Raw genomic sequence first — 16097 nt, 5'->3', positions numbered from 1 at the left:
TCAAAAATTCCCAGATGAGCTCATGTGGGTGTGGCAAAAGGCTTGTCCCCTATAATATGTCCAACACGCTTTCACAGCTGTTCAACTGCCTAACAAATGGCTATTTTCTTTGGCTAAATACATGATCACTGAATTAGCCTAGTGAAAACCACGAGGGACCTGACGAAGCTGATATTCAAAATGCTTCTTGAATTACACAAATCAACAGATGAGGAAACTAAGCATAAAGATAAACAGTATTTTCAGGAATTGACAGTAATTTGAGTGGTATTTTCCATCACTTAGTAGGATTCATTTCTAATCTTCTCTCTCAAATATTGATGAAACATTTCATAATTTGTTTTGACCTATACATAGATTTAATTGCATATACCTTTGATTGGAGCCCATGACTCATTTGCAATAGAACTTCCTAACTTCCTCCTGATTTTCAATATCCTCAGGTTTCTCAGAGTGCCAGCCTCTCCCAGTTCCCAGGGATTTACTACTGTTGGGGGTGTCACCACGTTATCACCTAGAAGCATACCTATTCCCACATCTGCTCTTGAATGAGCTGGCATTTGACAGAATTCCTACTTGCTCAGAGAAGCAACCAGAGCCAGTATGAGATCATTCAGGTATTTATCACTGACTCCTGATACTGAGGGAAAGCCAGAAAGTCAGTGCTTTTAGCTAAAGAGTCTCAACTAAGTCTGACCGTGAGTATTGGGGAGCTAGAGCTGTGGTCTCTCCAGGCCCTGCAGGTCAGCAAGGTGGAGCCAGTCTGGAAGTGAGGGAGGCTGGTGAAGGCTTTGACTATGAGACCAGATTCAGGCCCTGGTACAGCTCCTGTCCAGCAGCGGTCTTCAAAAGGCACAGGCACACTCCAAGGTTTGGCCAAGGGGACAGACAAGAGTTGTGGGAGTTTGGCCAAGGGGATAAATGGAGTTTTTAAAAATATGAATTTATTTTAATAATTTTTGACTCCTTCCATGTTTTATTTCTATATTTTAATATTTTTAAATTATCTATATACACTTTAATACACACTTTTACATTTTTCTATTTAATTATAATATTTCATACATTTTTACGTATTTACATTTATACACATATATGCGTAATTCTTGTGTGTGGTTTATAAGGAAATAAACATATATTGGAAATTATTCCTCAAAAATTTTTATTAATAGCTATATTCAATCAAGAAAGTTTGAAGGTTGATGCTGTAGAAATGAGATGGACACAGAAGAACAAGGAGGAAAAGAGCACGAAGTAAAATAGTCAGGATCAAGTCTGTGGGGTTTGGGGAGCACGCACACGGCTCAGGGGAAGAGATTCCAGAGAGAAGGAGCAGCATGGACCCCGAGAACAGCCTGGAAGGAGGGTCCACAGCAGAAACATGGGAGGACTGTGACCATCAGGAAGAAGAGGTGCCCTTGCACACTGCCCTGCCCGGTTTTCTGTTTCCTGCTGGGATAAGAGACCCATAAGAAGCCAGAGGGACATAGTTGACCTCACAGTCACCCTGGCCCCTGGTCATTAGCAGCTGACTGGGCCAGAGAGGCTGTGTTTACACAATATCTTTTCTTTCCCTCTAGGCCTCTGGTGCTATTCCCCACCCATTGAGGAATGCGTCTTCCTTCTGTTTTTAAGTCTTCACACTCTCTGAGACCTCTTAGTATATTGTCCCCATTTCTGCCCTCTCATCCTCAAAATTCCTCCTTGTTCCTGGCTCTGGAGAGGATTTCTTTGACGTCTCAAGACTTGAGAAGCTGATTTAATGCTCTGCCCGTTCACATCCTCTCAGATCACATGGTAGCTCCACTCACTTTCCAGAACAGCCAACTTATTACCATAGAAGGGGAACTGGGGAAAATCAAACTTAAAATACATTTATAAATATGGCCAACGCTCCCATGTGTAACAATACAATTTCTCTGTTGTTTTCTTTGAAACCTCAAAGCTGGAGGCTGAGAAGAGGGAAAGAAGTGTCCACTTCAGTTCCTCACTGCACCTTTCTTACACAGTCTTGGCAAAGGTTCACATCTCCAGTCAGCTTCACTCATTTTATTTCCCAGATGTTTTTACGCTCCAAGGCCAAAACTAACACGGATCACTCCTTCGCTGTTAAAGCCGAACTCCGTCTGCTCCGGTCACTTCTCTCCTCCCCATTACAGGCGCCCCAGCTGCATGGACCACGAAGGTGGAGCAGCACTGGTTTATTACAGTATTTACATGAGCACACTCGAGGTGGGGTCGGCTCTGTTAGAAGCCGTACGAATGGGATTCAGTTGGCTAAAACCACATGAAGACCACCTTTTATTACCTCAGGACAGTCCCAAGTGTGTGGCTCATCAGAGGGACAGGGGGACTCAGAGTCATTCTTTCCTGTTTACACTATGGACTCCCAGGCGTAACTGTGAGCAGATTTTTGACAGCTTAATGTTCAGGATTAGTAGCCCTTACCAACTTCTTTGGCCAAATTCGAGAACTATTTATATTCAATCCGAAGCACTTGTTCTTACTCAACAGTTGCTTGAATTCACCCCCTCAGAGCAACTGTGACCCCTATAAGCTGCTTCAAGGCAGGAACCTTGTGATATTTTTGGATCTCACACAAGAAAAACTCTCAAACATTAGTGGACTGATAACATTAACTGTCTTAGAAATCAGATAGTTCCATGCAATATTTGGAACATACTTATACTAAAAAAACCTATTTGTTGTTTATCTGAAATTCAAACTTAACTGGGTGTCTTGTATTTTATTTGCTAAATCTAACAATGCTACCATGGCCTGAAAAAAAAAAGTCCTGTTCTGAGGGGGACCTGGACCCAAAAAACACTCAATAGTAAAAACTACCTGAATAATCAACTAGAATTTCAATTCTCTTTTTATATTCTACTACCTAACAGAATCACATGCTGTTTTCCCAACTTTCAGAAGACAAAATAAGTTAATAGAATTTTGTCAATTTTAAGCTTTTCTTTTGCAATATTTTCTCTATCCACTTCAGCCTTCCTTATCTGTCAGCAAACACCAGTGGATGGCAGAAAAAGAGAACAACTATTAATAGGAAAAAGCACCTGACCATTCTTAGTTTGGAAGTTTTCCCTCTTCACGGACAAGTGTTCTTATTGTTTTTGCATTTATATTATATGGTCAAAGTTTCTGGTAGTAAAATCTTTCCTAGTTAATAGAATAGTTTTAAATGCATCTGTATTTCATGGTGTTCTTCCAGGGATAGAGTTATTAGAACAAAGTGAAAAATACCAAAACAATCAAATCTGTACCTTTTATTTTACATATGTAGAAAATGAGGCTCAGAAAACTCCAAGAATGTGCCCAAAGTTAGGCAGATGGCCCTGGTGTATTGATGGCTAAACCCAGGTATCTCAGTGCCCAGAACAGTGCTTGATTAAGGACAGGACACTACTTATCCATTGACCAAAGTCCCTGCCACGTCTCCCCAGGCCAGCAAATGCCTTTAATCCACTCACTGAGCCTTCCAAGAGAGGAAGCAGGTTGACGCTTGAACCAAGGCATAGAATTAGAACAAAATAAAACAAACAAACAAAGCCAGAGAAGAGAGTGTGAGTAGACAAGTATTTTGGCATGAGTGAATGTGGGATGAAGGAGGCAGCTGAGGCTGGATATACACAGGCAAGGAAGACATGATGAAGGACTGAAATGTATCCTGATGTCTTTTAAACTGGGAGTGACATCCACTTTGCATTGAAGAACACTCTTTGGCAGCAGTATAGAATGATGACTTGGAAGAGGGTAAGTCAGACGGCTTAGGAGATTGTTAGATTAACACAGGTGAGAAACAGTGAAGGCTTAAAATAATGGTCATGGGGGCTAAGTGGTCAGGATGGACTTAAACATATTTAGAGGCAGATTCAATGGGACAGGGAGACTAGATGGAGAAGGAAGGTGAGGGATAAAAAGGAGTCCCTTGTGGGACATTCTAATGGATCAGTAGCTATGGAGGGAAGATAATTCTTTTGGCATTAGTGGATGGTGGGTACTTACTAAACCTAATCCTTACAAGTGCCTACCAGTAACTTGGTAATTACTACTATATTACTACATATAATACATATATCACCATTACTGGAAAAATCACCCCAAAATCACACCTACTCACAATGGGTTTAATGACACATCAGCAAATTTTTATTGACATCATTGATATGACAGGCATTATCTAGGTACTAGAAAAGCAGAGTGAAGAAGACACAGAACCTGGTCTTAAGGAACTTTAGCCACCTAAGGGACAGATAGAAAGTAACCTGAGGGCAGAAACTGGTTTTCAGTGCTATAGCCTTAGTTCTAGCGTAATGCCCGGCACAAAGGGAAAACTCAGTAAATATTTATAGAATATGAAACTTCTGGTAAAGCATCAAAACACTTTATCGAAGAATCACTTCTTTCCCCTCTAAAAATTTCCCCTCTCTACTAGATCCTTTCCATCTGTGTTTAAACACGCTTAAATTCTTTAAAACACTACCTTGAACCTATTTTCCCTTCTAGCCACAGTTTTTTCCCCCTCCACCCTGTTGCAGCTAAACAATTCAAAAGAGTTTCCACATTCTCTATTTCCTCACTGGTCACTCCCTCCTTAATCTGCTCCAATCTGATTCACCACTCTCTCACTCCACTGAAATAGCTCTTGCTAAAATCACATATAGCCTCTATGTTGCTAAATCTGATAAACATTTACATTCCTGTTTTATTTAACTTCTGAGCATTAGTCAACAAAGTGTATTAATCTTTACTTTGTGATACATATCTTCTCCTGATTTCACTGAACCACTCTCTCCTAGGTTTTTTTGTTTTTCCTATTTCTCAGTCTCCTAAATTGACTCATGCTCTTCTATCTAACCTTGAAATGCTGGAGTTTCTCAGAGGTGTGGTCTTCAACCTCTTCTCTTCTCATGCTATACTCTCTGCTTAAACGATTTCATCTCTACCCATGACCTCAATTACCACCCATATGCTGACAACTTTTTAATTTCATGATCTGCCCAGAACACTCATTTTAGCCCTATTCTTTAAATACAACTCTTCAGCATCTTACTTTCAGGGACCACAGGTCCCTCAAACTCAATACGTCCAACATTGAACTCATCAAGAAGTACAAGTCAGAAACCTAAGAGTGATCCTTAATACACCCTTCTCTTTATCCAGTCACTCACCCCATCAGTAAGTTCTGTTGACTCTATATTCAAAACATATCCTGAAACATCCACTATTCTCCTTCTGCACTGTGACCACATCTATCCAAACCCTGGGCGACCACAACAATCTCCAAAGGTCTCCCATCTCCATTCTTGGTCCCTAGCCAATCCATTCTCCACCCAAATGCAAAAGTGATCTAAAAACAAAAAGAAGAATCATACCTGTTCATTATTAAAGCTTTTCAGTAATTGTCTACTGTTTTAGTGTAAAGACCAAAGTCCTTTACATCCTACAGGCCCCTCATGACCTGGGCCCTACCATCTTACCAGCCTCACACAAGACACTCTCCTCCCCTCAGCCCCTGTGCTCCATCACACTAGCCTTTCAGGTTCTCATTTGTTCCATGTGCCTTCTTGCCCCAGGCCCCAGGCAATGCTGCCCCTCTGCCTGGACTGTTCTGAATCTCCCCCTGCCTTTGCCCAGGCAACTCTCACTCATTCCTCAAAGCTCAGCTGAAGGGGCATCCAACCAAAGAAGCCTTCTCTGTCCAGGCCTGAAGCCCCCATTATGCATGCTCACAGCATCCAATACTCCCTTCTTCACAGTTCTGCCCGAAATAATTTTTAACAGCTATTGAGATATAATTCACATACCATAAAATTCACCCATTTAAAGTGTAAAATTCAATGGTTTTTAGTATATTCATAGATATGTGCAACCATCAACACAGTCAATTTTAGAACATTTTCATCACTTCCAAAGAAACCCTCTACCCCTTAGCTACCACCATCCCATCACTCAGCATCCCTGACCCAGCCCCAAGCTAAAACTGAACTACTTTCTGTCTCTACAGATTTCCCTACTCTAGACTTTTCATATGAATAAAATCATATCATATGTGGTTTTCTGTGACTGGCTTCTTTCAATGAGCAAATGTTTTCAAGGTTCATCCATACTGGAGCATGAATCAGTACTTCATTCCTTTTTATATCCTCAAAATCATTTTTAATAATTGGATAATTAGTTGTCTCTCCTGATAAAACATAGGTTCCATGACATCAGGAACCACGTTTCATTCGTTCTCATATCACACAGAGAAGTGTTCAGAAATGATTCGTTGAACCACCAACAAACTAAAAAAAGTGAGGTTAAAAAAAAAAAGTGAGCTTGGCTCAAAGCCCCTGCAATATGTCACTCCAATTTTGAAGGCTTAGAGTCTAACTAGGCTTCTTATCACTGAAATAATAAAATTCATTCTGCAATCTATATTTGTATATTTTAGCAATAATTATCAAATGATTAAAATCTACTAATGCATACTTAAAATTTTATTACACACCTCTGCACACTTTTCTCAAACTTTAAAGTGCATACAAATCACCTGGGAATCTTAGTTAAAATGCAGATCCTGGTTCAGTAAACTTGAGTGGGGCCTGAGATTCTGCATTTTGAATAAGCTCCCAGGTGATGCCAATGCTGCTGCTCTAGGGCCCACAGTTTCAGCAGCAGCGTCTTAAAGCATCGTACTTTATATCCTCAAGCTTGCTGGCATTGAAAAAATATGTTCAAATCATTTTTGATAAATTGTTGTACTTAAGATGTACACAGTAGGAGCTTAACAAATTCTTGTTGAATTATTACTTAGTAGATGTGGAACCAGCATCCAAGTGTGAAAAGGTCCCGTACAAGCAGTAGCAGAGAGGGTTGAAACAGCAAGCAGAAGCAAGGAGCTTTAAGAATCAAAGAATTCAAGAAAAAAGAAGGAAATCAGATCCTAAACAACTATAATTCAGAGCATAAGTAGAAGTATGTCACTGAGCTGAATGTAAATGATAGCAAAATGAACCCAGAGAAGAACTTGTGAACGTACCAAGCACATACGTATAGAGTCTGAAAAAGAAAATAAAAAGCTTTACTTGTCTTTATACGATGATTATAAGGAGCTACGGAATATGAGAAAATATAGGCTATGGAAAAATGAACATTTACAGTAGATAGAAAAAACCATGTAAGAACAAGAAAATGAAGATGAAAGCAAGCTACAGATCTAAACAACTAAAATGAGTTTTCTCTTGAGAAAATGAATCATGCAGACATTAAATTGAATTACTAAATCAAACTAGAATATCTTGGATTTCAGGATAAACAGCACAAAAGCACACTGTGAAGAAAAATATGAACACTCACACTAGGGGTTTTAAAAACTGCAGCTTGTCAGAAACCTCATAGGCTCTTACTAAATCCGTTAGGCCTATGTGCCTAAGCCTTTACCTCAAATCGGATGTCTGATAGAAACCGAGAAGGTAATCTTCATTCTAGTCCATCCAATTTAAGATTCAGGATTGGGTTAGCTGCAAATACTGCCTATTCCTCTACCAGATAATGAATGGTCGCTGGACGACTCCAGCGGAGGCCGTCCCCTCCTCCCATGATAATGACGTCTACAATAGGCACAGAGTCCAAAGATAACCGTGGAACTCAATAATTCATATTTGGCAGCTCTGTTTCTTTTTTAATTAACATCTTTTCCAAGCAAGAGAGAAGACTTCACTACAGAAAGCAGATTCCTGATAAGCACACCGTGACAGCAGTAGATAAACAGGACCTCTGGGCTGAGGGATTGTGGCCAAGTAACAGGTGACGGCAATTATTCACCACGGCTACGCAACAGGGCCTGGTGCGTCTATCCTTTCAGTAAAGAGATTTACCATCAAAGGCATCCCAAAGACGCAGCTGAGTGAAAGGACAAACTACCTTTCAAAAGCTCTAGCACCATCAGAGGAAAAAGTAGCTTTGTGGTGTAGCATCTCCATGTCGTGCAGATGCTTGGAAACAGCAGTCCCAGTTATCTGCAGTCCCTCAAGGGGCGTCTGGAGGATTCTTCTCTGTTCAACATTCCTAAGCTATGTAAAAGCCGCATTCTTCCAGATAGAATAATTTAATCAATCAAGATCACTCTTATATTTCCAAATGTTGCTGAAAAGCATCTAGTAAGAATACAAAATCACAGCTCTATTTAGAAGCCAAACACCAATTAGCAGGTCCCCTTAATCATTAAAACTGGAGCTCTGAAACTGACGCGGTAGTTAGTTAAGTTGGAGCTCTTAGTCTTTTAACACTTAGCAGGAACTGAATTTCCATTCTACCAGATCTCTACACCACATAAGAGAAAGTGCATTTCTGGTTCATCAGGTTCCACTTAACTAAGGCAAAACACATAGCTGTGAGGTAACTATCAAAGCCACAGTGCTTAAATGAACCATAATCAATTTTTAAACAGGGAGTTTTAAGAGTAATACTGTCATCATCTTCTCAGTCCGCACACCACAGGCCCTAAGCCTCAGCCAAGTGTGTCTAATTGCTTCTCTGCTGTGCCCACCCGCACTCTGGGAGCCATTCTGGCCTTGGGCAAAAAATAAGGAAGGGTTCAGTATCACACTCCATTTTATTACTAAAATGTTCTGTAACCATTACCCCATCCACTCCCTTAGATTGGGACCTCTTAGGACCCAGGCTGCATGGATCCCTGGCCCTGTCTTTGATCCCTCTGCCCCTGCTCTGTTCTTCAGTTTCCTTCCTTGGTTGACCCCTTGGCCTCTGTTCTTCCTCAGGTTTAATGTGTAGCCTGCCTAGACCAGAAGTACATGCCAGATTCTTCCTGGGGCCTCAGCCTTGTCCCCTCACTCCCTACCCCAACTCCAGCCCCCACTTGGCTTCCTGTTGCCACCAAAGTTCTTGAATGAAAAATAAGGAAGAGAAAGTTCTATTTTATCTTACCTCATATAAATATACACTGATATATCTCACTTCAACTTTATTTCTTAGCAGTAGACAGTGAAAAGTAGTAGTGAATGGCTAACAGAGAAAAGTTGCCCTTACTTGTGACAGTGATAATAACATAGGTCATTTAAAAATTACTGTTTTTGCATCTTGCATTCTTTAGATCAGGAAGCATTCCATTCATCAGTGCTAATACTTGATAATGTGAGGGAATAAGCAGTAAGTCACACACGGCTCCTCATCAGACCTGCATACGACAAACCATAATACAAAGCGTTGATCTATAAAAGATGTAAAATGCCATGGAAAGTCAGAGGAGGTAGAGATTACTCAGAGCTACAATGATTCAAGAATATTTCACTGAGAAGGTGGCATCTGAGTTGTCTTGAAAGATGGGGAAATTTTAGTCACATAGAAATACAGTCATGTGCCACGTAACGACATTTCGGTCAATGATGAACCACATATCCGACTGTGGTCGCATAAGATTAGTACCATACAGCCCAGGTGTGTAGGAGGCTATACCATCTAGGTTTGTGTAAGTACACTCTATGATGTTCACACAATGATGAAATTGCCTAACGATGCATTTCTCAGAATGGGTCCTCATTGTTAAGTGACGCATGACTGCAAAAGAAAGGGAATTCCAGACAGAGAAAACTGAAAAAGAAAATGGAAAAAAGTGGTAGAGTGTACTGAGAAGAACAAAGACCTCTGAGCTACAAAGATTGGGTTTGAAGCTCAGCTCCACCACTTACTATCAGAGCAACCTCGGGAAAGACCCATAACGTCAACTCTCTTTCTCTTCATTTGTAAAATGGAAAGAATAAAACCTTTTCACATTGGATTTTTGTAATATAATATATAGTCGAAACCAATCAATTGCCCCACACATTGTAAGCAGTCAACATATAAAGTATTCATTCACAGCTTGGCTGGAGGGAAGTGGATATGAAGGCAGTGAGTGGTGAACTAGGGGATGTGGGGATGTGGTCCGGGGCCATGTCATGTGGTGCTCTGAACTCAAACTCAGAAGGCTACTGCCATTAAATAGCAGGGAGCAAGAGAGCAATATGGCCAGAGCTGTGCTGCAGAATAACTTAATTTGGTAGCAATAACGAAAGGCAGACCGGAAGAGGGAAGGAGATACAAAATCCAGTTAAGTATGAAGTAAGTCATGTAAAAAATAACAAAGGTGAAAATAAAGAGAGGTCCAATGCCAGACATCAAAAAATACAGACCTGTTAAGGTTTGGTAAATACGTGGATGTTGGGGTCAAAGGGAATGGAAAAGAGAGAACTGGGTAAAAAGACAGTGTTATTGATACACTTAGAGAATGCAAAGAAGGGGTAAGTTTAAAAAGAAAAAAGATGAACGTAATTAAGTTTGAGGTTCTAGCAAGACATTTGACTGTGATTCTAAACATTTAGGAAAATCTTCAAAATTAGAGCACAATCTGGCAATGGTATAAAAACTGGATCATTTATTTCCTGTGCGACAGTAAGGGGCTATTGTTTAATGTCGTGAGTGGCTTATGCAGACAGCTCTCCTATCTGCTGGTGTGGAGCCAGGCACGGAACGCGAGTGCCTAGTGGACCACTCTCAGTGAGCAGAACGGGTGCTGTGGGATGAACATACAAGAGCAAATAGGAGAGCTGTCATGACTGTTCATCATTTTTTGGCTGCTCAACATCTAACTCCCCTTCCTCCTGTGGGGAAGCCTTCAGTGTGTGGGTTTTGATGGGAAGCCAAGTCCCACTTCTCACTGCAAAAGCCAAATGAGGCTACATACTCCCTTTCCTCACCCTTGGCAGATGGAGCATGCACAGGTGTCCCAGCCTTGGCCAAATGAAGTTTCTACAAGAAAACTTAAATTTTTGAGCGAGTGAACCAAGGACAAGGGGACAGTTTAGAACTTGCCCACCCAGCAGCAGCTGATTTAACAGACCACTTCTGCAACATGACCCAGCTCCTGTGGATTTCTGCCCATTCCCCTATCCTAGTTTCCTAGACTTTGGATCAATTTTTTAAACAATCCAACATACTTCAAAGAATTTTCTTTTTCTACTTAAGTTAGCCAGAGTTGCCAAAGAACTTCAAAAATTCTCTTCTCTAATCAATTTCTTCTGTATATAATAAAAAACAAATTATACATTAGTGAGTAGCCACAAATTTGGAATAGGACTCCCCCCGGGGTTGTCCCCTAGCTCTGCTCCTTACTAGCTGTGTGATCTTCAGCAAATCACTTCACACCCTGTGCTTCAATTTCTACATCTGCAAAACAGAGATCCTAACAGTAACCCACCTCGTGGTGGTGTGTCTTGAGAATAAATTTGATAATATAAAGTGCTTACCAGAGGGCCTGGCACGTAGTAAGTATGCATGTCAGTTGTAATTATGATAATGACAATAATAGTGTAGGTGCCCCCAAATAAGCCATAATCACTGTCTTTAGCACTTTGGGATCTAATTGAAGAGGCAAGAGGTGTACATATTAAATATTCTGTAAGTAGGAAAAGATGGCATAGCATGCATGTATGGGACACAAACGTGAGTTTAAACCCTGTTATCATGTCAATTTATGAAATACTCTTTTTTAAACTAACTACATTTATGCCACTGAAATATTAGGCCATACCTTAAAACCATAAAAAGGCTTTTAAGGTTCATCTAAGAACTCTGACAGGCTAAGATTAAAAGAGCATCTTGTAGCATCTATCAACAGTCTTCAAAAATTTATACATCCCTACATCATCTAAAACAACTACTTTTAGAGATTGAATTTCAGCATCATCTAGTCCAACTGCTTTTGGGGATTCAATTTCATTTTTTCCGTACAAATTTCCAATTGTCCAAGCACCATTTATTGAAAAAGACCATCTTGCCTTGTGGCTCTGCAGCACCACTTCTGAAATAAATCAAGTGTCCATATGCGCAAGTCTGTTTCTGGGCTCTCTTCTCTTCCACTAATTGATTTGTCCATGCCTATGCCAGCGATACACTATCTTAATTACTATGCTTTATTTATGTCTTCTTTCCTGGTAGCTCAAGTCCCCTGACCCCATTCTTCTTCAAAAGTGCCTCAGTTATTCTCGGCCCTCTCCATGTTTATATACACTTTAGAATCAGCTGGACAAATTCCACCAAAAAAAACCTCCTGGGATTTTTATTGGGATTGCATTGAATCTGCAGGTCAATTTAGGGGAGCATTAACATCTTTACAATATTGAAAAAGAAAAAAAGCAAACAGACCTCAGCTAGGAGAGATTTAACACTAAATTAAATTCTGAGTTTGGGCTTTGATGGGGAACTGAGAGATCTATTTACCGAAATAAGACTCTGTGTGTAACTTAAAGAGAACATAAGACATGTTACCTGAGAGTAACCAGAAAAGACAGGGACTGCTCAAGTTGCAATCCAGGTGCTAGGAAGATCTCCTTTTCTGGATACTTGTAAAGGGAAGATAAGAGACAAGACTAAAGTTGCATTTTGGTTATGTCATAAGCGGTTCTTGTTTAACCGGTATCACTCAACATCAGTTTGTGCTTTTCTCAGAAAATGTCCTGCACATCTTTTGTTAGACATATTTTGTTAAAAGGTAGTTACCTTCTCTTACATTTTCTCATTGCTTATTACTGATATATAGGAATGCTTCTGAGTTTTTATGTTAATCTTGTACCCTGCAAAGAAATCATCTAATAATTAGTTGATATATTTTCTTGGATTTTTCTATGCAGATACTAACATTAGTCAGCTGCCTCTCTTTCAGGACTTGTAATGGCATTTCAAGGCTCCTGTCTAAAGGGAACACTGGCGTCTTTGAGGACCTAGCCTCAAAGCCCACAGGAAGCCTGGTTCCATTTGTCACCTGGCTCTGTCTGAGTCCCCAGGCTGCCTGGGCCCTCAGTGCTCTTTACCTGCAGAAGCTGAGCTCCTAGCCACTACTTCCTACTTCTAGACCATCCTGGCACCAATGCCAGGCTTTGGCTCCATTCACCATTCTTCATTTCTGTTCCACAGAGAGAAAGATGTTCTTTTTGAGCCTGGATATATATTTTTGGATATCTATTTTAATATTTCACCTGCCTTCATTTGTGTTTATAAAGAAGGTAATTCATCGAGATACAGACCACCTGTGACACCTTGTCAGAAGTTAATACAGTCATCTTTCTAACGTCTCAATTATGGGAAATGTTTTGAATAAGGCACAGTGCATAAAAAACAAATCTGAAATTCTAAGAGATCATAAGGCAAATAACAAAAAAACCAAGATGATTTTAGCTACTTCATCTAAGGAACAACCTTAATAGTCAGTCCAATCTTTTCACATATTCTGCTGGATGTTAAAACATGGATCATATTTTATCTTCATATTCCCAGAGTCAAGCATATAATAATGCTCAAGACTCTTAGTGGTGTATTGCTTGACTCAGGGCAAGCCACATAACCTCCAGTGCCTCATTTTCCTCATCAGACAAATTGTGCTATAATAAGGACTATTTAAAATAAACCATAATTGGGCCGGCCCCGTGGCTTAGTGGTTAAGCGCGCATGCTCCGCTACTGGCGGCCCGGGTTCGGATCTTGGGCGCGCACCGACACACTGCTTCTCCGGCCATGCTGAGGCCGCGTCCCACATACAGCAACTAGAAGGATGTGCAGCTATGACATACAACAATCTACTGGGGCTTTGAGGGGAAAAAAATAAATAAATAAAAAATCTAAAAAAAAAATAAATAAAATAAAATAAAATAAAATAAACCATAATAGCCTATAAGTTGGGAGGTAATGATGGAAGTTAAAGTTCTTACATTGTTCTATAGGAGGGGAAAGGCACTGATTTGTTTTAGACTTTAAGTTAAATATGCATATTAAAATAGGCAGGTAACCACTAAAAGAATAGGCATGGACAATAAAGTTTTCAGGAAGACAGAGGAAGTGATGGAAGGAGAAAAAGAAGAGAAAGAAAGAAAAAAACCTCAATCAATCCAACAGCTATGCCCCCGATCCTGTGTCTACCTTTTCCACTGCACTCTGTGCCTTTCAAGGCTGACCTTGTATGGACCATATCCTGAGGCTCCTTTGCTTTCCAGATTCCCAGTGAATTCAGCCAACAGGGGCAGAGCAGGAAATCCGAGGGAGAGAGGGAAGTGAAAGCAAGGCATCTATTATCGCCTGGCTCCATCCTCACAGGGCTACCAGCTTCTGAAAGGAGGCCTCTACAGACCCTCTTTCAATCTCTCTCTCTCTTCCCACCCTGCCCCGCTCTTTCTCTCTCTCCTGGTTCCAGTAACTGATCCCTCCCTGTAGTGGTATCCCCTCAAAAAGATAGCTTCAAGTCCGAACCTCTGGTAACTGTGAACAAAATCTTATGCAACCAAGTTAAGATGAGATAACGTTGAATGTTGAATTAGGTGGGCCCTAAATCCAATGACTGGTGTCTTTATAAGAAAAAAGAGGAGTTTTGGTTGCAGAGACACAGGGAAGAAGGCCATGTGACGATGGAGGCAGAATTTGTAGTGATGCATCTCCAAGGCAAAAAATACCAAGGATTTCTGGGAGTTACCAGAAGCTAGAAGAAGCAAGGAAGGAATCTACCCTAGAGCCTTCAGAGGGAGCATTGTCCTTCCAATACCTTGATTTTGGAGTTGTCATCTCCAAAACTGTGATAGAATAAACACCTGTTGTTTTAAGCCCACATAGACTGTGGTAATTTGTTAAGGTAGCCCTAGGAAACTGGTACACTTCCCTTGTTCCTCTAGGCTCTTAAAATGACCTAGCTGCTCTTACTAGCTCCAGGCCACCTCACTATCTCTTGTAGTTTGCCTACACCCTGTCCATACCTTTGTAAATAGTCGCTTTAACAACTCTATTCAAATTACCCAATTTCTGAGTTCACCGGTTTCATGCCAGAACCTTGACTGATGTAGAAAGCAAGAAAAGAAGGGAGAAAAGAAACAGAAAAAAGTTGATAAAGAGAAAGCACATAACAAGGTGGTAGAATAAGATAGTAAATCCAAATATCAGTCATCTGATGGATAAATATCACAAACTAAAGTTGAGTGAAAAAACCAAGGTGCAGAAGAATACACACAAAATTATAAATTTATATAAAATTCAAAATCTGGCAAAAATAATATAATATATTATCTAGAATTTGTGGGAATGATTAATACAAAATTCAGGATTATAGCTATGGAGGAGAGCAAACTGAAAATTTCCAAGATGTTTGTTTCTTAAGCTGGGTAAAGGGTACCTAAGTGTTCTTTTTATTATAATTCATTTAACTGTACACATATATTTTATATACTCTGGTAAAGATGATTTATTTCACAATAAAATTGTAATATTAAAAATTTAATTAACAGTATCAATGATAAGTCATGTTGATAGCATGTACCCCTGATATAATTTGATGAAAATGATATTTGAAATCTGTGGTCTTCCTCCCCAAAACTCATAACCCCAGTCTAATCAGGAGAAAAACATGAGACAAACTCCAAAAAAGGGAAATTCTGCAAAACACCTGACCAGTACTCATTAAAATTACCAAAGTCACCAAAAACAAGGAAAGTCTGAGAAAGTGTCACAGATCAGAGGAGCCTAAGGAGATATGACTGAAGGTAATGTGGTATTCTGGATGGGATCCTGGGATGGAAAAAGGACATTAGAGAAAAACTAGTGAACTTCAAAATAAGTGTGGAGTTTAGCTAACAGTAATGTACTAATGTTGGTTTCTTAGGTTTGACAAATGTGCTGTAGTAATATAAGACGTTAACAATACGGAAAATGGGATGAGGGAAATCTATGCTATTCTTGCAACTTTTCTGTGAATCTAAACTATTCTAAAATTTAAAAATGACTTAAAAATTTATTAGAAGCAAAAACAAAACTAACCTTTTAAGATTGAGCAGCAAATTCTTGGTTATCACAGCTATTATGCCACATAACACTTAAAAATTATAGGAATTATAAGACCAACTCTAATTTAGAAGTAATGAGTACCTCTGACCAATAAAAGACAAATGGTACAGAATTTATATCCTACCTGTTATCCTCCTACCAAAATAATCCAAATTATACCTACTACCTACTACCTATACCAAAACTTAAAACTGATATACTAAATCAGAATCTTGAAGATTTTGTAAT

The 16097-nt window shown here is 39.8% G+C and overlaps 1 pseudogene; it reads right to left on the bottom strand.

Annotated features, from left to right (window-relative positions):
• Nucleotides 1-5236: 5236 nt before the first annotated feature.
• LOC106800317 (small ribosomal subunit protein uS2 pseudogene) overlaps nt 5237-16097 on the bottom strand; it is a 28021-nt pseudogene continuing 17160 nt past the window's right edge.

This window comes from Ceratotherium simum, chromosome 12 (genome assembly GCF_057802395.1).
Source record: "Ceratotherium simum simum isolate JZ-2026a chromosome 12, ASM5780239v1, whole genome shotgun sequence".
In the NCBI taxonomy this organism is placed as follows: Eukaryota; Metazoa; Chordata; class Mammalia; order Perissodactyla; family Rhinocerotidae; genus Ceratotherium; species Ceratotherium simum.
This window is presented reverse-complemented; position numbering and strand designations above follow the sequence as displayed.